Source organism: Erinaceus europaeus, chromosome 1, assembly GCF_950295315.1.
Source record: "Erinaceus europaeus chromosome 1, mEriEur2.1, whole genome shotgun sequence".
NCBI classification, from domain to species: domain Eukaryota; kingdom Metazoa; phylum Chordata; class Mammalia; order Eulipotyphla; family Erinaceidae; genus Erinaceus; species Erinaceus europaeus.
Window position 1 is genome coordinate 37,449,027 of NC_080162.1, and position 20,862 is coordinate 37,469,888.

General features: G+C 40.6%; 2 long non-coding RNA genes across 2 annotated transcripts in view; one reads left to right on the top strand and one right to left on the bottom strand.

Moving 5' to 3' along the window:
* Positions 1-5,369, bottom strand: part of LOC132536192 (uncharacterized) — a 48,046-nt gene extending 42,677 nt beyond the window's left edge. The window contains exon 1 of the long non-coding RNA XR_009547895.1: positions 5,314-5,369. This is a non-coding gene — a long non-coding RNA (uncharacterized LOC132536192). The remainder of the gene's footprint in view (positions 1-5,313) is intronic.
* A 7,924-nt stretch (positions 5,370-13,293) lies between these two features.
* Positions 13,294-19,722, top strand: LOC132541797 (uncharacterized). The gene is made up of 3 exons (XR_009552876.1): positions 13,294-13,480; positions 14,575-14,815; positions 19,357-19,722. It is a non-coding gene; the product is annotated as an uncharacterized LOC132541797 (long non-coding RNA).
* The last annotated feature ends 1,140 nt before the right edge of the window (positions 19,723-20,862 follow it).

Genomic DNA, 20,862 nt, shown 5'->3' on the forward strand with positions numbered 1-20,862 from the left:
AGACCACAACTTGCTCAGCCACTCATCTGTTGTTGGACACCTGGGTTGCTTCCAGGTTTTGACTATTACAAATTGTGCTGCCAAAAACATATGTGTACACAGATCTTTTTGCATGGATGTGTTGGGTTCCTTAGGATATATCCCCAGGAGAGGAATTGCAGGGTCATAGGGTAGGTCCATTTCTAGCCTTCTGAGAGTTCTCCAGACTGTTCTCCACAGAGGTTGGACCAATTGACATTCCCACCAGCAGTGCAGGAGGGTTCCTTTGACCCCACACCCTCTCCAGCATTTGCTGCTGTTACCTTTTCTGATGTATGACATTCTCACAGGAGTGAAGTGATATCTCATTGTTGTCTTGATTTGCATTTCTCTGACAATCAGAGACTTGGAGCATTTTTTCATGTGTTTCTCAGCCTTTTGGATCTCTTCTGTGGTGAATATTCTGTCCAAGTCCTCTCCCCATTTTTGGATGGGGTTATTTGTTGTCTTGTTGTTGAGTCTGGCAAGCTCTTTATATATGTTGGTTATTAAACTCTTATCTGATGTATGACATGTAAAGATCTTCTCCCATTCTGTGAGGGGTCTCTTAGTTTGAGTAGTGGTTTCTTTTGCTGTGAAGAAGCTTTTTAATTTGGTGTAGTCCCATAGGTTTATATTTGCCTTAGTCTTCTTTGTAATTAGATTCGTTTCCTTGAAAATGTCGTTAAAATTTATGCAGAAAAAAGTTCTGCCAATATTTTCCTCTAAGTATCTGATAGTTTCTGGTCTAACATCCAAGTCCTTGATCCACTTGGAATTTACTTTTGTATTTGGTGAAATACAGTGATTCAGTTTCATTCTTCTGCATGTTTCAACCCATTGTTTCCAACACCATTTGTTGAAGAGACTCTGCTTTCCCCATGTAATAGTCTGGGCCCCTTTGTCAAAGATTAGATGTCCATACGTGTGGGGCCTCATTTCGGGGCTCTCAATTCTATTCCACTGGTCAGTGTGTCTATTCATGTTCCAGTACCAAGCAGTTTTGATGACAATGGCCCTATAATACAGTTTGAGTTCTGGGAGTGTGATGCCTCCAGTTCTGTTCTTTTTTCTCAAGATTGTTTTGGCAATTCTAGGTCTTTTCTGGTTCCAGATAAACATTTGTAGCATTTTTTCTATTCTCCTAAAAAATGTGCTTGGGATCTTGATGGGGATAGCATTAAATTTGTAGATGGCTCTGGGTAATATATTCATTTTGATGATGTTAATTCTTCCAACCCATGAACATGGAATATCTTTCCACTTCTTTGTGTCTTTTTCAATTTCTTTGAGTAGTGACTCATAATTTTCAGTATACAAGTCTTTCACTTCTTTGGCTAGGTTTACTCCTAGATATTTTATTGTTTTTGTTGCTATAGTAAAAGGAATTGATTTCTGGATTTCAACTTCTTCTAACTTAGTGTTTGCATAGAGGAATGCCACTGACTTTTGAATGTTAAATTTGTAGCCTGACACTTTACTGTATTGCCTGATGATTTCCAAAAGTTTCTTGCTGGATTCCTTAGGTTTTTTCCATGTATACTATCATATCATCTGCAAATAAGGAGAGTTTTATTTCTTCTCTTCTAATCTGTATGACTTTAATTCCTTGCTCCTGCCTGATTGCTATGGCAAGAACTTCCAACACTATGTTGAATAGTAATGGTGATAGTGGGCAGCCCTGTCTAGTACCTGATCTGAGGGGAAATGCTTCCAGTTTTTCACCATTGAGTATGATGTTGGCTGTAGGTTTGCTATATATAGACTCCACTATCTTCAGGAATTTTCCATATATTCCCATTTTTTGTAGTGTTTTGATCATAAAGGGATGTTGTATTTTGTCAAAGGCTTTCTCTGCATCTATTGATATGACCATGTGGTTTTTGGTCTTGCTTTTGTTGATGTGGTGGATCACATTGATTGATTTACGTATATTAAACCAACCTTGCATGCCTGGGATAAACCCCACTTGGTCATGATGAACAATCTTTTTGATATACTGCTGTATCCTGTTGGCTAGAATTTTGTTCAATATTGTCGCATCTATGTTCATCAGAGATATTGGTCTGTAGTGTTCTTTTTTGGTTGTGTCCCTGTCTGCTTTTGGTATCAGGGTGATGTTGGCTTCATAGAAGCTGGCAGGGAGTATTCCAGTGTCTTTAATTTTCTGGAAGACTTTTAAAAGTAGAGGTATTAGTTCTTCATTGAAGGTTTTGTAGAATTCATTTGTAAAACTATCTGGTCCAGGACTTTTATTTTTGGGAGATTTTTGATAACTGTTTCAATTTCATTACCTGTGATGGGCCTGTTCATGTTATCCACTTCCTCTTTACTTAGTTTTGGAAGTTGGTAGGTATCTAGGAAATCATCCATTTCTTCCAGGTTCTCTAGCTTGGTGGCATATAGTTGTTCATAGAAGCCTCGCATGATATGTTGAATTTCTGCAGTGTCTGTTGTGATATCTCCTCTTTCATTCACTCTCTGATTTATTTGGGTCTTCTCCCTTTTTTGTTTTGTGAGTCTGGCTAAAGGTTTGTTGATTTTTTTTATTCTTTCGAAGAACCAACATTTACTTTTGTTGATCAATTGTATGTTTTTCCTATTCTCAATGTTATTTATTTCTGCCCTAACTTTAGTGATTTCTGTCCTTCTGGTTGCTTTAGGATTCCTTTGTTGTTCTTCTTCTAGGTCTTTAAGATGTGCAATCAGGCTGTTTATTTATGCTTTTTCTTGTTTCCTCATGTGTGCTTGTATAGCTATGAACTTCCCTCTTAGGACTGCTTTAGCTGTGTCCCACATATTTTGATAGCTTGTGTCTTCATTTTCATTGAACTCTCAAAACATTTTGATTTCTTCCTTGATTTCCTCTTTGACCCAGAAGTTGTTAAGAAGTGTACTGTTGAGCTTCCACATTTTGGCACTGTTACTAATCTTTTGTTGATTGTTAAGCGTTAGTTTAATTCCACTGTGGTCTGAGAAGATGCTTGGGATGATTTCAATGCTCTTGAATTGGCTGATGCTGTCTTTGTGGCCTAATGTATGGTCTATCCTTGAGAATGACCCATGTGGATTTGAGTAAAATGTATATTCCAGTTTCTTGGGATGAATGGCTCTGAAAATGTCCAATAGTTCTAGTTTATCTATCTCTTCATTTAGCTCCCTTATGTCTTTACTGATTTTCTTCCTGGATGATCTGTCAAGTTGAGATAGTGGGGTGTTGAAGTCCCCTACTATGATTGTGTTACTGTTAATATATTGCTGTAGCTCTTTCAGTAGAAGTTTGATGTATTTAGATGGCTTCTCATTGGGTGCATAGATGTTAATAATTGTTAAGTCCTCTTGATTGACTGATCCTCTGAGCATTAAGTAGTGCCCATTCCTATCTTTTTTAATCTTATTTTAAAGTCTATCATGTCAGATATGAGAATAGCTGTTCCTGCCCTTTTTTGTGGGCCATTGGCTTGTATGATAGTTTTCCATCCTTTCACTCTAAGTCTGTGTTTGTCTTGTTGAGTTAGGTGGGTTTCCAGTAGACAGCATATTGTTGAGTTGTGTTTTCTGATCCATCTTCCCACTCTGTGTCTTTTAATAGGTGAATTCAGGCCATTGACATTTATTGATATCAAAGATTGAAGATATTTTAACACCATTCTTGTAGAGTTTTAGAGTGTTTTGATATATGTCCTATTTGTGGTGGTCTGGTTGTTTATAGGAGACCTTTCAGAACTTCTTTCAGGGCAGGCTTGGTGATGGTTGCTTCCTTCAACTGTTGCTTCTCTGAGAAGGTTTTGATGCTTCAATCTAGTCTGAATGACAGTCTAGCAGGATATAGTATTCTTGGCTGAAAGCCTTTCTCATTGAGCACTCGATAGATATCTTGCCATTCTCTTCTGGCCTGTAGTGTTTGTATGGAGAAGTCTGCTGCTAATCTTATGGGTTTTCCTTTGTAGGTGACTCTTTGTTTTTCTCTTGCAGCCTTCAGGATCCTTTCTTTATCCTTATTCCTTTCCATTCTAAGTATGATATGTCTTGTTGTCTTTAGATCTGGGTTAATTCTTTTTGGGACCCTCTGGGCTTCTTGAATTTTTATGTCTTTGATGTTGTCTAGACTAGAGAAGTTTTCAGCTTCTATGGCCTGGAAAATGCTTTCTTCCTCTCCTTCTCTTTCTTCCTCTGGTATGCCAATAATGCGTATATTGTTTCTTTTGAAGTCATCCCATAGGACTCTGTTGTTGTTTTCAGCACCTCTTAATCTCTTTTTGAGATCTCTTACTTCTTTTTTAGTTGTCTCTAATTCATCCTCAATCTTGCTAATTCTGTCTTCAGCCTCATAGATTCTATTCTCTCTGACCTATACTGTTTTCTGGAGTTCATCTATTTTGTTGCCCTGCTCTGATACTGTTTTAGCTTGTTCAGCTAGTTGCATTCTTAGCTCAGCGATTTCAGCTTTCAGCTTTCTAATAACCATGAGATAATTAGTATTTTCTTCCATAGTCTCATTTGTTGTTCCTGCATTTCTGATTACAATTTTTTCAAATTCTTTACTCACTCCTGTGATTATTTCCTTAGCTAATGTTTGGATGTTGAACTCGTTGTTTTGTGCTTCACCCTCTGGAGGACTTTTAGCTGGACTCTTGTCCTGGTTCGAGTCTCCAATATTTTTTCTTGTTGTTTTAACCATTTTATATATTATGTTACGAGTTCCCTTTATCAGTACTTTTCAAATTATTGATCACTATTGCCTGGATTGACTTGTGTCTAAGTAAGTTAATTAAAGGGTTTACCGTGGTGGAAGTTAACAGTTTTTTCAATCCCTGAGTTGGAGCTCAGTGGTTTAAAAGCCTCTTTCTTTTTTTTTTTCCTTCCCTGTAGGCTATGGGAGCCTGAGGGCTTTTAAACTATCAATAGGCTTCTTAGCTTAATCACTGACTCCTGACCAAGAGATAAAGCAGGGTGTGGCAGAGATAATCCAGTGGTTATGCAAAGACACTTTCACAGCCCCTCAGCTATGCCACCAAGGTATAGGTCTTCTCCTGAGTTTCCCAGTTAGATCTCAGTCCCCTGGTGTCCCTCCCTGTTGCTGCTCCAGATTCTGAGGGTAGTAGCAATGGAGACTCAGAGTTGCACTTGATGAGTCTCTGGGGAGTCCTCTCCTCCCTTCAGCTGTCCCCTTGTTGGTGGAGCAGACTGGAGGTGGTGTCTTGACTGATAAACTGCTGAACTGTTAGCAGTCACTTAATATCTCCTTAGGCCCCTCTCTCCTCTCTGTCACCAGCCACACATGTTTGTACTCACGTGTGATTTACTGGGTTCCTGTGGTCATTCTAGTCCTGTCTTGTTTCGTTCCTGGGTGGTCTCTTTTGGTATTCCTAGTTGCTCCGGGATAGGAGAGGAGAGGAGAGAAAGCTATCTGCTGCTCGTAGCTCCGCCTCCTAAAGTCCTCTCTCTGCTTATGTTTTAAACACCCAACTATCTCTTAAGTTTTAGATGAGAAATAACTGTCTTGTTTACTTGTGAGTTTGACAGTCACTTCTTTTGGTAAGTCAAAGTTCATATCTCGTATTTTCTTTATGCTTTAAAATTTTCTTTTGGTCCCACAATAAAAATACAATTAGACCACCACCACTTAACACAATACACCAAAATTAACTCAAAAATGAATAGAAGGTCTACATATCATACCTGAAACTACAAAATACATAGAAGAAAGCATAAGTGAAATTTTTCAAGACCTTAACATCAAAGGGCCCATGGGCAAGAGAAACTAAAATTTGATTTAAGTGTTAATGCATCAAATTGAAAAGCTTCTACACACCAAAGGAAAATTCCACGGGTATAGAAAGACAGCCCAGGGGAGTTGGGCAGTAGCACAGTGGGTTAAGTGCACGTGGTGCAAAGTGCAATGACCAGCCTATGAATCCGGGTTCCAGCCCCCAGCTCCCAACCTGCAGGGGAGTTGCTTAATAGGTGGTGAAGCCAGTCTGCAGGTGTCTATCCTTCTTTCCTCCCTCTGCCTTCCCTCCTCTCTCCATTTCTCTCTGTCCTATCTAACAATGATGACATCAATAACAACAACAACAATAAAAAAAATAAGGGCAACAAAAAAGGGGAAAATAAATAAATAAAAATTTTTTTAAAAGACAGCCCAGAAATTGGGAGAAAATATTTGCACATGGCATATCTGACAAGAGATTGTTATCAAATACCTGTAAAGAAACCATATAGTTCAGCAAAATAAATAAATAATCCACCTAAAAAGTAGATAAAATATTTTATTAGACAGTTAATATTGTGCCCTTTAGGACAAAATAGAACTGGAGGTGATTATGCTTAGTAGAGTTAAGTACAGAAGTGAAAGATAACTACTGTATGATTTTGCTTATGTGTGGAATTGAGACTCATGAACTAGCACAGAAAAAGAGTAACCAAACTTTCTGTAAGACTTTGTGGAAACCACAGTGGTTATTACTGTGTAGGGCAAAGAAGGAGGACACAGACCTATTAATGGTGGGTATGATGTGGAATTATACCACTGTAAACTTAAAATCTTGTAAAGTATTATTAAGTCACTAATAACTATTTAAATACTTCCATTAATGCCTCTTTAGTGAAGATCTGTTACATAGTAATTTTATCACTCTTCTGTGTCCAAAATGCCTTTACTTTGCCATCACTTCCACTAGTATTTTTGCTAGCTATAGAATAGTTTCATCCAAAATGTCTTTACTTTGCAAATATTTTAAATAATAGTTTTGCTAGGTATAGAATTTATTTGTCAGCATTGTCCAGTAACTGACAAAGTTTTGTTTTAGAATTTTAAAAATGTAATCCTCCCATCTTCTGATCTATAGAAGTACTGGGTTTTTTGAAGATTTCTTGTTCCTTTGCACATATGTGTCATTTTTTCCTCAATATGTAAACTTTTTCTCTCCATCAGTTTTCAGCAATTAGAATATGATAAATACTAGTGTATAGGGGTATATTTGTTTGTTTTATTGTTTTTATTAGATTTGTGGTTAGCTGAGTTTCTTAGGCTTGAGCATTTAGAACATTCAAAATATTTGGAAGATATTCAGTCATTATTTCTTCGTTTTACCCCCTGGCCAAACTACCAGTCCCACTTATTCTTAGGAGGCAGGGATGATAGTACAGTGGTTATGCAAAGAGATTCTCACACCTAAGCATCTGAAGTCCCAGGTTCAATCCCCCACACCACTATAAGCCTGAACTGAGCAGTGCTCTGGTAAAAAGAAAAATTAAAATAAAGCCTATTGGGATTCTTTTAAAAAAATTTTTATTATCTTTATTTGTTTATTGGATAGAGACAGTCAGAAATTGAGAGGGAAGAGGGCAATAGAGAAGGAGGAAAACAGAGAGATACCTGCATCCTTGCTTCACCACTTCCCCCTGCAGGTGGGACCAGGGGCTCAAACCTGGGTCCTTGTGGACTGGAACATGTGCACTCAACCAGGTGTGTCACAACCTGGCCCCTGGAATTCTAATTGTGCATGTTTGGTATTGCTCTAAAAGTCATTGAAAATCTGTCTTTTTTTTTTTTTTAATCCTCCAGGATTATCACTGGGGCTCGGTGCCAGCACTACAAATCCAGTGCTCCTGCAACCATTTTTTCGATTTTTTTTTTTTTGATAGGACAGAGAACAGAGAGAAATTGAGAGGGGAGAGGAAGAAAGGGAGAGAGAAAGATAGGCACCTGCAGACCTACTTCACCACTTGTGAGGTGACACCCTTGCGGGTGAGGAACCAGGGACTTGAACCAGGATCCTTGCACTTCATGTTATGTGCACTTAACCAGGTGTACCACCACCAGACCTCCAAAATCTTCCCACTTTTTCCAGTATTTTGTTCTTTTGTTCCAGTTTAGATAGTTTCTGTCTTTAGGTTTACTTTTCTACTTACTGCCTTTTTTTTTAATTTTTGCACTTTTTAATTTGCTACTAATGGCACATAGTGAAATTTTCACCTCTATTATTGTATTTTTCATTCATCTTGGTTCTTTTTTCTCTTAAAATTCTCTGTTCATTAATCTCATGTTTTCCTTAAGTGTTAAATATATACTTAATAATTGTTTTAATATCCATGCTTGCTGTTTTCACCATCCCTGCTCTTTCTGAGACTCTTTCTGTTAATTTTCTCTAGGTTATAGGTCACATTGTCCTCCTTCTTAGCATATGTAGTAATTTTTGATTGGTTGTTGGACATTATTATTACTACATTGTTAAGTCTCCGGAATTTTTATTCCTTTCCTTTAAAGAGTGCTAGACGTTGGATAAGGAGGTGGTGAAATAAAGATTTTTGTAGACATAAAAAGTTTAATTTCCCCCTTTAAGCTCATTTAATTTAAAAAAATTATCTTAATGAGTGTTGTATGTGATGCCGGGGTCAAGTTCAGTACCTTATACAAGTAAGACCTATATTCCACCACTATACCATCTTCCCAGGTGTATTAAATTTCATAATGCACCTGGGAGTTCACTCTATGTAAAATTTACTCTAGACTTTACTAATGTAGGCTTTACTCTAGAAATAGTCTAGGCCTACTAGTAAGCTGCAGTCCTTCTGGCTGTTCTAGCTAATGCTTTGAATGGTCAATGAGGAACTTTCATTCTGAATAATATGAACCTGAAAATACACCCTTCCCCATATTAACCCTGGGAAATATTCAACACAGAGTTGATGGGTCACTTCTTGAAATAATCACACTATACATATGCATCTTAGTATCCCAGTAAGACTCAAGAGCATGCATGTTTGTGCAGTTTTCTTATACTGACTTAATTCCTTCCTCTGTATAATTCTGTCCCATGTATTCTAACACACACACACGGAGAGAGAGAATCCCTTAGTTTATTACCCCACAGGCCTGCCAATATCAAATTTTAGTCATCTAAAATGATAAAAACAGTCTTCCAGAAGATCTATAGAAGTTATTCATGAGATAAAAAAATAAAAAATAATTCCTGGAAAATGAACTGCAGACAAGTAAATTCTGGCCCCTTTGACTTCCACAACTTTCCACTTCTGCCTTTTTAATTTATCAAGATGTTGTGTTTGCTTCGGTTCTCCCTCTCCACTCAAAAGACAAGAAAGTGACTCTGGGCAGAAAGTCATATGACATAAGACTCATACAGTAAGTTTACTTCTCTCAGACTATAGTCCTGGGCTGTCTGTTGTCCCAGGACAACAGCTGCTTCACATATTTCATACAATTTTCTACTGACCCCATTCAGTCCCTGTTATCCACCATGACCAGAAATGAACATCTGTCTTCCACAAATTTAAACCACATCATGCTTCAAACACTCCATTGTTTTTCAAGTGAAGGCAGTGCTCCATACCACTTCCCCTCAGTCCTTCCTAAATAAGCCTCTGTCCACCCCTCCACCTCTTCCCTCTGTACATGTCACCCCTGCACACTTTTTAAATGCAGTTTCCTCTCCCAGAACACTCTTCCTCCCCTCTCTGCCCAGGAAATTCCTACTTATTCTTCACCTCTCAGATCAATTGCCACTTCCTTAGGGAAGCCACAAGGGACCTTTATGCTATTCATCATGCCTTACACCTGTCCCTTGGAGAGCACTCATTTGTAAGTTTACACTCTGTATGAGTGCTTTTTGTGATGAACTTTTCTTTCCCTTACCAGATTGCCAACCCATAATAAGTGTACAGTATGTACTACTGAAGAAAGGGGCATCTACTCAGTCCCTTCTCTTCAAACTCTTACTTAGTTCAAATTCTCTCCATATTTTCTTAGGCCACAGAGACTTAATCAACAGCCTGCCTCCAACTCCACCTGTCTACACTGTATCCAGCATGAGCCTTCAAACAGACAGGACCAACTGACCATATAACTTTTATGACAAAAATCATGATGAAACTTACTAAAATATCTGATCTTCACAAACTCTACAATTTACCCATTGCATCATATCTCACACTTGATGCTCCAGCAACATCAAAAAAATTGCAGCTCCTACACACCAATGTGGTCACAGCTTCCTTTTCTGTGATCACCTTGTCATTGTATATGACCCAACACAGATATCTTACTAAAGAAATAACACTGGCCTTTCAAGAATCATTGCTAGTTTGAATCAGAAAAGATCAGGTATAATATAAAGGTCAGAAGTATTGGCCAGAGGAGACCAGGACCTCTCTGAAATCCATGAACCATGCTGTCAGCTCTCAATCACCTTGAACTATTTTCCCATCACTGAAGATAACCCTCTTAAATATAAGTTTTATTAATAGTATGTTATAAGATTGAAAGATTACAATATATAGTCCACACCACACCCACCACCAAAGTTCTATATCCCCCCCACACCTCCCAAAGATAACCACCATAGTTCTCACAATTCTTTTTTTTAATTATTATCTTTATTATTTGATAGAGACACCCAGAAATTAAGAGGAGGCAGGAGCTAGAGAGGGAGAGACACAGAAGGACCCCTTCAGCCCTGCTTCACCATTTGTGCAGTTTTCCCCCTGTAGGTAAGGACTGCGGGCTTGAACCTGGATCCTTGTACATTTTAGCATGTGCATTCAACAAGGTGCAGCACCACCCAGCCCCAGTTCTCATAAGTCTTAAAATTTGCTTGCTTCTGTTTTGTTTGGATTTCCTTTTTGGCAAGTTCATGTAAATCAGATCTCTAGGTTCCACATACTTGTGAAACCATCTAGTAGTTGTCTTTCAACACTCCAGGGTTGAAATTCCGGTTCCCCACCTGCAAGGGTGTCACCTCATAAGTGGTGAGGCAGGTCTGCAGGTGCCTATCTTTCTCTCTCCCTCTCTGTCTTTCTTTCCCCTCTCAATTTCTCTCTGTTCTCTGTCCTATCAAAAAAAAAAAAAATCGAAAAAATGGTTGCAGGAGCAGTGGATTTGTAGTGCTGGCACCGAGCCCCAGTGATAACCCTGGAGGATAAAACTTATTTCATTAAGCATAATCACTTTCAGTTCCATCCATTTAGTACCAAAGAACACAATATTATCTTTTTTGATTTCAGAGTAATATTCTATAACTTCTTCAGCCAGTCATCTGTTGATGGGCATTTAGGCTGCTTCCACTCTTTGGCTATTGTGAATAATGCAGCTATGAACATAGGGGTGTATATGTCCTTTCTAATTAGTGTTTGAGTGTCTCCTGGTTAATTTCCTAAGAGTAGTGTTGCTGGATCATAAGGTAATTCCATTTTTATTTAAGGACTCTCCATATAGTCTTCCAAAGGGTTTGTACCAGTTTGCATTCCCACCAGCAATATAGCAGAGTTCCTGTTCTCCACAGCCTCTCTAACACCTGCCATTTCCTGGTTTGTTGATGTAAGCCATTCTCTCAGGTGTGAGATGGTATCTCAGTGTAGTTTTTAATGTGCATTTCTCTAATGATAACTGAGCCATGTCTTCAAGTTACTGTGGAATATGTGTATCTCTTCTTTAGAAAACTGCCTGTGTAGTTCTTTGACCCACTTTTTTACTGAGCTAACTTTGCTTCTTTTGTAGATCTGTACCAGTTCAGTATAGATGTTTGATATCAGTCACTTGACTAATGTGTGATGTGCAAATATCTTCTCCCATTTACCAAGTTGCCTGGTTATCCTTGTGTGGTTTGCTTCTGATGTGCAGAAGCTTTTTAGTTTTATGTAATACCATTTATTTACTTGTGCTTTCCCTTGAGTTGAGTCATTAAATACATCTTTGATATAAAGGTCCTATAAAATTTCACCAATATTTTCATCTATAAATTTTAGTGTTCTTTGCCTACTATCTATATCTTTCATCCATTTTGATTTGACCTTGCTATATGGTGTTAAGTGGTGGTCTAATTTCACTTTTCTTTTTTTTTTTAATTTTTTAATTTATTATTTAGTCCCCTTTGTTGCCCTTGTTGTTTTATTGTTGTAGTTATGATTGATGTTGTTGTTGTTGGATAGGACAGAGAAATTGAGAGAGGAGGGGAAGACAGAGAGGGGGAGAGAAAGATAGACACCTGCAGACCTGCTTCACTGCTTGTGAAGCGACTCTCCTGCAGGTGGGGAGTCAGGGGCTCGGACTGGGATCCTTATGCCGGTCTTTGCACTTTGCTCCACCTGCACTTAACCGCCCAACTCCCTAATTTCACTTTTCTACATGTTGACTGTCCATTTTTCTCAGCACCATCTATTGAAGAGACTTTATTTACCCCATTGCATAGTTTTGGGCTCTTTGTCATATATTAGGTGGTTGTATATGTGTGGGCTCATTTCTGAACTTTCAATTCTGCCCATTGAGCCAAGTGTCCATTTTATTCTAGTACCATGCTGTTTTGATTACTATTGCTTTGTAATATAACCTGAAGTTGCAGAATGTAATACCTCCATATTTTTCCCTTTTTCTCAGAAGTGCTTTGGAAATTTGTGGTTTCACACAATTGTTTTTGGACAAGTTCAATTTTCTTTAAAAAATGCCATTGAAATTTTTATAAGGATTGCTTTGAAACTGTAGCATGCTTTTGGTAGGATGACCATTTTAATAATGTTTATTCTTCCAATACAGGAATAAAGAATGTTCTTCCACTTCTGTGTGTCCTTTGAAGGTGATCTTCTATCTGCAATATATCTTGGGATTTTCTTTTGTCTCTTTATGGCACAGTCCCTCACATGACTATGTAAAGAATTCTAACTTCCAATATCTGACATGGGATCTCAGAAACAACGTTAAGTGCCCTGTAATTTTAATATGTGCGAATAAAATGAGAATGGCCACTTTTGATGAAAGTCATGAATTTTGGATGCCTCACCCCATTACTTCAGTGTCTTCACAAGTATATGCCTCCCCCAACAGGTGGTAAATGTGGATCCTATCCAGTATGGCTTCCAATAATGCATCTCTCTTTTCTCCTTTATCTTAACTTTCCCCAATGTGCATGCAGCTCAGCTGTAATTTCCATCTCTTTCCATATGGGAAGATGTTGGTATGCATGAGACCCCTTCTGTTTCATTTGGTTTAAATCCCCCCTGCTTAACACTATTCTATTTACATAACCACTTCATTCTATTTACATAACCACTGTTAACAAGTTCCACCCTCCCTCCAGAGCATTTGTGGTTCAGTGATAGGATTCTCGCCTAATCTGCCCCCTCTTTGTCACACTCTGATTTTCACCAGTCACTTTTCTCTCCACCCTCTCTATGTCACATCCTGTTTCCACCTTACTTGGCAAGTATATATAAAGACAGCATTGTGAGTTTTACAGTACTGTACTTTGAGTTTAACTTAGCTCGTCTTAGATTGTGCTGTGTCCTGCATGAATAAAGAGATACTGCCTACAGCTCAACCCTAAGTCCCTGGTCGTCTGTTACCCGCCCGTGAAGCCAGCCCGGTGAAAACAACATAGCCCGGCGAAAACAACAGAAAGAAGGATCCTTTTTGCCATGCTCCTGGGGGACAGTTGACAGCCATGATGAGGTGGGTAGAGGTGTCTTCCTTTATAGTGATGCATGGCAACCATTTAAGAAAATTGGGTTGACTCAACCACCTTTTGAGAGTACTAGCACTCTTGGGTGGGTGGAGGATCTGACACTCAGAGAGGAAGAAGAACCATTCATAGCCCCAACAGAAAGATCAGGGTAATAACAATCAAAACTAGCATACCTTTCCTTGCCAACCTCACCATTATTAAGCTGTTTTGGGAAAAGACAGCCAGACAAATCATTATGACCAATGGTAGAAGTTGACCACTCAGGCTCTGGGGAATGTTCCAGATGACCAGACAAATGTCTGGCAGATCAGAATCTCTCCTATACTCGGTGAGGGCAGCATTGGAAGTGGAAGAGCTATAAACCACTGTGGTGCCTTAAAAAAAAAAAAATGAGATGCTGCATCAGTCCATGCTGCATTAGGTGGAGGGAGCAACAACTGAAATGCTATTTCCTCAGAAGGCCCCGTGGCCAGAACTGCTGCAGAGAAAACTGGGGTGGGGGCAGGGGGACTGAAAACACAGCTGCACGGACTTGGGAAGCAAATGATAACCTAATGAGGCGAAAAACTTGGGCAGTTTTGAAATTCAAGTACAATTCCCCCTGGCCTGCTCTACCCTCCCACCCCCCACCCTATGGAGCCCAGGGCCTGGGTTATGGCTATGGTTATTGATGCTTAATTCAGCCTGCTGTCTGGATGTGAGGTGGGGATGGGGGAGGTCAGGGGGGACTACACACAGGGCAGGGGCCACGGAGCACAGTAGCAGAGGTGAAATGAACCAGAGTAACAACAATGACCAGCTACATGGCAGTGACTCAGGCCCCATTCCTCCCTTTCCCACATTTACCTTGGATTAATTCCATGGAGGAGACAACAGAGTGATGGCCTGACTGCCATCTGAAGGCACTGTGACATAAAATGAGCCACTCAAACCATAAGTCAACATTTATCTGTAGGGAGCCACATTCTGCATGTCAAGAAAAGGCAAATTTTCCAGATGAGAAGGACCTTGAAGATTTTCTACTTGAGCGCCTCCCTTCCTCTCAACTGCTGAGCATTACTTTTGTTCTTTCCCCTGCCAGGCCTCGTGTTCACAAAGATTGTGTCGACCAAACTGCCTTCGTTAAGTAATAATTAATTTGTTTCTCAATTGTTTAATTAATCAAAGACACAAATAACTGCCAGCCTGAGCTTTTCCTCTGTGTGGGGGAAAGAGTACCAGAATGCTGACAGGAAGCACCTGCCACATACCACAAACTAACCACAGGCTCCCCATGCCATCTACAATCTTGCTGTCACAGCACCCTGTTGAGGAAGACACAGGTAGGTGGGAGGGGAGGGAGGACAGAGGGAGGGGAAGAAGTCAGTATCCTTGACCAAGGTCATACAGGTCAACAGAGACAGAACTGGGACTGACCTTTGAGTTTGTCTGATGTCAAAAAACTCTGCTTCTTCTATGGCCCTGTTGCCATCCTATCTGATGCAATTCCTTCCCAAAGAAGAGAAAAGGCACGTCAGTCAGTCTGGAACATTAAAAATAACACCCCCCCCCATTGTGTTGTCTTTCTATTGCAGATGGCAAACGCCTGATTCTAACAGATACAGAGGAAAGGGAGAGAGAAAAAGAAAGTGGGAACTGGTTGGCTTACACATTAGAGTCCAAAGTGGACCAAGGTTCAGGCATGACTTATTCTAGGAGATTCAAGTTATACACTTTCCCCTCCACCCTGCCCATCTTCTCACTCAAATTGGTTCCCCTTCTTTTTGCCCCAGGTTTCTATTTTTCCTGTCCCAGCCCACCCAGGAAATCTGGACACATATCTATGTATATGCACATAGACACACACAGAGAGACATACACAGACACAGAGAGACACACTTAAATGCACACACACACACACACACACACATATACTTGGTATGAAAATGCATCTCATTCAACATGGTTACAATGGAGGGATCTGCCATCCCCTTTGATTCTACTATCCCTAAACTGTCCCTCCCCATCTATGTACTCCCCAGCCCAGGAAATGGGACATCTACTCAGCTCCTCTGGCCCCAGGTGGAGTAGTTCTTCCTTCTCCTCTTATGCTACATCCATATCCATTCCATCAGTAGACTCTCCTAACTTTACCTCCAAAGCCTATTCCAAACCTACCTCTTCCCTCCAGCTCCTTCCCATCAAAAGCCCCAGGCCCTCATTAGTCTCTGTCTTCTACTCCAAAATCCATGTTCAACTCAATGGACAGAGGAAGGATTTCAAAATGAAACCTGGAATCACTCACCTACCTCAACCCTTTCATAGTTTTCACTACTCTGAACATGGACACTCCTTCCTGTGATCCACAGGCCCTGTCCATGTTCCTAGTGATTTCTGACTTCACTAGCCTCTACTCACATGGACATCTTTATTTCTCAGGATGCCTCATCTCCATCTACCTCACCAGCTTTGCACTGGCTCTTCCCTTCCCTCACTCTCCCCCTGAACTGGTTCCTTCTAGTCATTTATGTCTTAGTTTAAATGTCACTTCCTTGGTCAGCCTTCTTTAACTAACCCCTCTAAAATTGTCCATTCTCAAAGTGCCCCCCCCAGTATATCCCCTTCTAGAGCATTTATTAAAGTGTAACAAATAAATATAATGGGTTATTTGATTGCTCATTGTCTATCATCCCTGTTAGAATGTTATCTGCAAAAATAGGGTACCAGGCCATTATGTCAATCCATGTACCCCAAGCTCTGCACCTGACTCCAAATATACTCTCCTTAATTCTATGTTGATGTTAAGCAAGAGGATGCTTTAGGCACAACTGATATCTCTCTGCAGTATACCAAGGATCTAATCTTCTTCTGATGTGTATAGGGATCTTGTCAACTCTTTGTTGTTCTGTGGTAGAATGTTCTGGAAAATCAGCTTGATGGGGGAGGCAGTAGGAAGAGAAGTGATAATGCTGGGCAGTAGTAGTTCCTTTCCCTTCCAGTACAGCAGAAGATGGGTACTGGAGGTCTTATCTGTGAGAGCTGTGATGACAAACATATTTGAGCCTCTGATTCTAAATGGAACAACATGTTTCTGAAACCAGCATCAAAGGAAAGGCATGCTGACTGAAGAATTAGGCCTCATTAGAGACATTCTTGCCAGTAACGAGGCATCTGGGCAGCAGCATTTTGTCAGTGCTATAGTCACGACTCAGCCAAGCAGTTATTTGAAAGAGGGGAGGCAGGGTGATGCCTTAGCCCACCCTTGTCACAGCTCTGGCCTCTGTTCACAATGATCCTATTTGCAGGGCTCCCCAGCCCCCAGGTTCTAATTCTATCCTGAAGTGCATCCTTTAAGGGGGAAAAAATGACACCTCTTTCACAAGACCCTCTGAATTCACATATATATGGGGAGATTTCTCCTTTCCTGAGCTTCTAGCCTTTCGTTTCCCCAAGGACAAAATCACTTCCCACTTATAAGTATAGTTATTTGTAATGGAAGATCTTGTATTGGCTTGTATTGGATCAAATGCCCCCTAAAAACATCTTAGATCTAAGAAAGTCCTACTATGCTGAGTAGAAGGGTCAACATGATAAATATTTGCTGACTGAGTACTGCTTGTTTAAATGTACAGCAGATGAGTGAATGGATGGATGGATGGATGGATGGATGGATGGATGGATGGATGGACAGATGGATAATCAGATAGGTAGGTATGTAGATAGGTGAGTAGATGGATGGGTAGATAAATAAATGGATAAGTGGATATATGAATATATAAGTGGGTGGATAGGTAAATGATTAGATCAATAGACAGACTGGATCATTGTTAGATGGGTCATTGCTCACATTCACTTTTTAAAGTTTTTTATGATGACAAGAGTGGTAACAACAATCAGGACAGATTATAAAATCATCAATCCCTGGGGACCGAGTGGTGGTGCAATGGGTTAAGCATGCTTGGCACGAAGCACAAAGACTGGCGTAAGGATCCTGGCTCCCCACCTGTGGAGGCAAGGTGGGGAGAGTAAGGGCTAGGGGGAAAGAGGGGCTTGGGGGGCTTGCTTCACAAGTGGTGAAGCAGGTCTTCATGTGTGTATTTTTTCTCCCCCTTTCTGTATTCCCCTCCTCTTTCAACTTCTCTCTGTCCTATCTAACAATAGCAACAAAGGCAACAAAAAAATGAGGAAAAAGTAACAGGCACCGAGCCCCAGTGATAACCCTAGAGGCAAAAATAAAATAAAATTATCAATCCCCAATGATTCCTATGAATTCCCAAGCCCATTAGATGTACCTCAAAATAAGCATTTGAGTTCAACTAATTCTGAGGGGTCCTATATTCTATCACCCCAAGGCATGATCATGATGGCCACTAGCATGTAATAGCCCTGAGAAATCTGTGTGAGGCAACATGTGTAACATTGCTAATGCTTTTGTAAAGAAGTCACTCACAGAAAGTTCCTTATCCAAACACTAGCAACTAGTTCATCTCCCAATCATGTGACTTAGATGATAAAGACCTATGACTCAAAGGTTGGTGATTGTTTGCTAAGAGGAAAGCATAGTTGGGGAGCAGGGGACCACTTGCTCCTGCCAGTCTTCTTTCTCCAGCACTCAAATTGTTGGAGGAAGGGGTGTTGTCTCTCTCCCCTGCACATTCACAACCCAAAACTGAGTCATTTCACTTATTCTTCTTTTTGTTACATTGGCAAGCATTTAGGTGGTTTTAGCTGTAGCTATGGTACAGTGCTGCAATGACAAAATACTGTCTACACTTCTTGGAACAAGAGGTTGTGAAGAATCTGATCATTTTTTTCTTAAGAAACCATCTTATATTTCAAAGAAAAGGCTCTCCAACCTCCTCTCCAGTAGTGAACACATATAAAATCTTAAGATACAAAGGCTTAGAAACTGTAGAGAAAAACCTACCTGACTCTTCCTTCTCTACAGCCCATAAAAGGAGTAAGGCAGGTGGTATAGACCCTGTTGCAGGGACTAGAGAAAGGGGTACAAACTGTGTCCATGGGGAAAAAGTGAAGCTGACTTATACTCTTCCTACATGCCCACCCTGATTTTACCCCATCCAAATACCTGGACCCTTCCCTGCTTTTTTAACGTATCTCAGTACTTCGCACAGACCACTCCTATCTGAGTTGCCTTCCTTCTATTCTGCAGTCGCATGGGAGCAACCTTCAAAGCATGGTCCTTCTGATCACCCTTCTTTTATACAATCAGGCTCCCCTTGTAGATGACACTCCATGATGATCAGATTTTATCTACTGTACCTTGCTTCACCTATAACCTAGCACAGTGCTTGGATCATACAGGTGCTTAATTAAGATTTGCTGAATTAGCAACTTTCCCAAAGTGGAATTCCAGGCAGAGAGAACAATTTTTATTTTATTTTATTTTACTTTACTTTACTTTATTTTTGCCTCCAGGGTTATCGCTGGGGCTCAGTGCCTGTACCATGAATCCGCTGCTCCTGAAGGCTAGTTTTCCCATTTTTTGTTGCCCTTGTTGTTATTGCTATTGTTGTTGTTGTTAGATAGGTCATCAGACCTGCTTCACCACTTGCAATGCGACCCCTCTGCAGGTGGGGAGCCAAGGGGCTCCAGCTGGGATCCTTGCACTGGTCCTTGTGCTTTGTGCCATTAACCCACTGAGCTATTTACCTGGCCCCCTAGTTTTTCTTTCTGCCACCAGGGCTATCACTGAAGCTCAGTGATGCCTACACAATGAATTCACCACTCCTAAGGCTCTTTTCTTCTTCTGTTTTTCTTTCTCTTTTACTTTGCTAGACACAGAGAGAAATAAGAAAGCAGGGAGAGAGGGAGAGAGCTGTAGCAATGCTCTACTGCTCATAAACCTTTTCTGCCCCTGCAGGTGGAGGCTGGATGCTCGAACCCAGTTTCTTGAGCATGGTTACATGTGCACTATACCAGGTGCAACACCATCCAGCCCCAAGGGTGACGTTTTTGAGGTGATGCCACAATCAACTCTTAAAAATCTACCTGTACATAATTCCAGCTTTGTTAAAGTCACTCACGAAACCAGATGAAGCTGATGAGATGACAAGCTTTCTTTCCTTCCTTCTGACCACCGATGGGACTGATGAACATGTACGCCAATTTTCATAATGAATTCCACTTCTCTCCTAAAAATAAAACAACCTCTTATTGTCATGTGGAAAACTGAGAAATGTTACGCATGTACAAACTATTGTATTTACTGTCAACTGTAAAACATCAATCCCCCAATAAAAGAATAAAAAAACCCCACCCCTTGTTGGAGCGTAAGGTAAGAGACTGGGGGGTGCGGATTGGGTGGTAGTGCACCAGGTTAAGGGCACATAGTATGAAGCTCAAGGACCAGCGCAAGGATTTGAATTTGAGTGTCTGGCTCCCCACCTGCAGGGGTTCTGTTCACAAGTGGTGAAGCATGTCTGTAGGTGGCTATCTTTCTCTCCTCCCTCTCTGTCTTCTCCTTCTTCTCCCAATAACAGTAACAATAACAACAACAAAAATGGGGGAAATGGCCACCAGGAGCAATAGATTCATGGTGCAGACACCAAGCCCCAATGATAAGCTGGAGGCAAGAGAGAAAGAAACACTAGCTGAGTCCTCCACACTGAGATTCCTCCTGGAGTATCACTGTGCATTCACCAGATTTGCAGAGAACTCTCCAGAACTCGCTACAATTACCCCAGAGAGAAAGCATGGGTCTCTGGCTGCAGCAATTTCTTCCTGCTAGTTCAGCTGCTGCAGCTGCTCCATGTGCCCTATCCCACCCACTGTCCATGCAGTAACCTCATACTTGGGGAATGCTGTTCTGTAATTAGACCCCTCCATCAGGACCTGGCTGGAGCTGTTTCAGAATTCTGTAGTTACTTCAAATGCTTGAGGTCCCCCCACCCCCGCTGCCTTCTTAATTAGATAATGTCAGAGGGAGGTAGTCACACCAATTTCACCAGAAGAATCCTTTTCAGCTTGTGGCTTTGCTGTTTGTCCTTAGAGAATTCATTTTTAGCTTCTAATAGGATACTAAGCACAAAAATTCTCAAAGTAATTCCCATGTTCTTGAACATTAGTGATATCCCATCCAGCAAAGACCTACAGGTAACCCACCTATGCCCACCTAACAGGATAGGGCTGAGTGAGATGCCAGAAATCATGGTGCCCCCTCACCTTGACTTCCTCCTCCACTAGCCCTACACTCTCTGTATCAGCTATTCTGCAAGTCCTATTGTTCCCTGAACACACCATAACCACCATACTGAATGCCAGCTCTGAGTCTTTGCATGTACTGCTTCCATTCCCAAAGAGAGCTTCCTCTTTTACCAAACTCCAGAGCTTCTATGCATGCATCCAAACTCAGACTCAATATCCCATC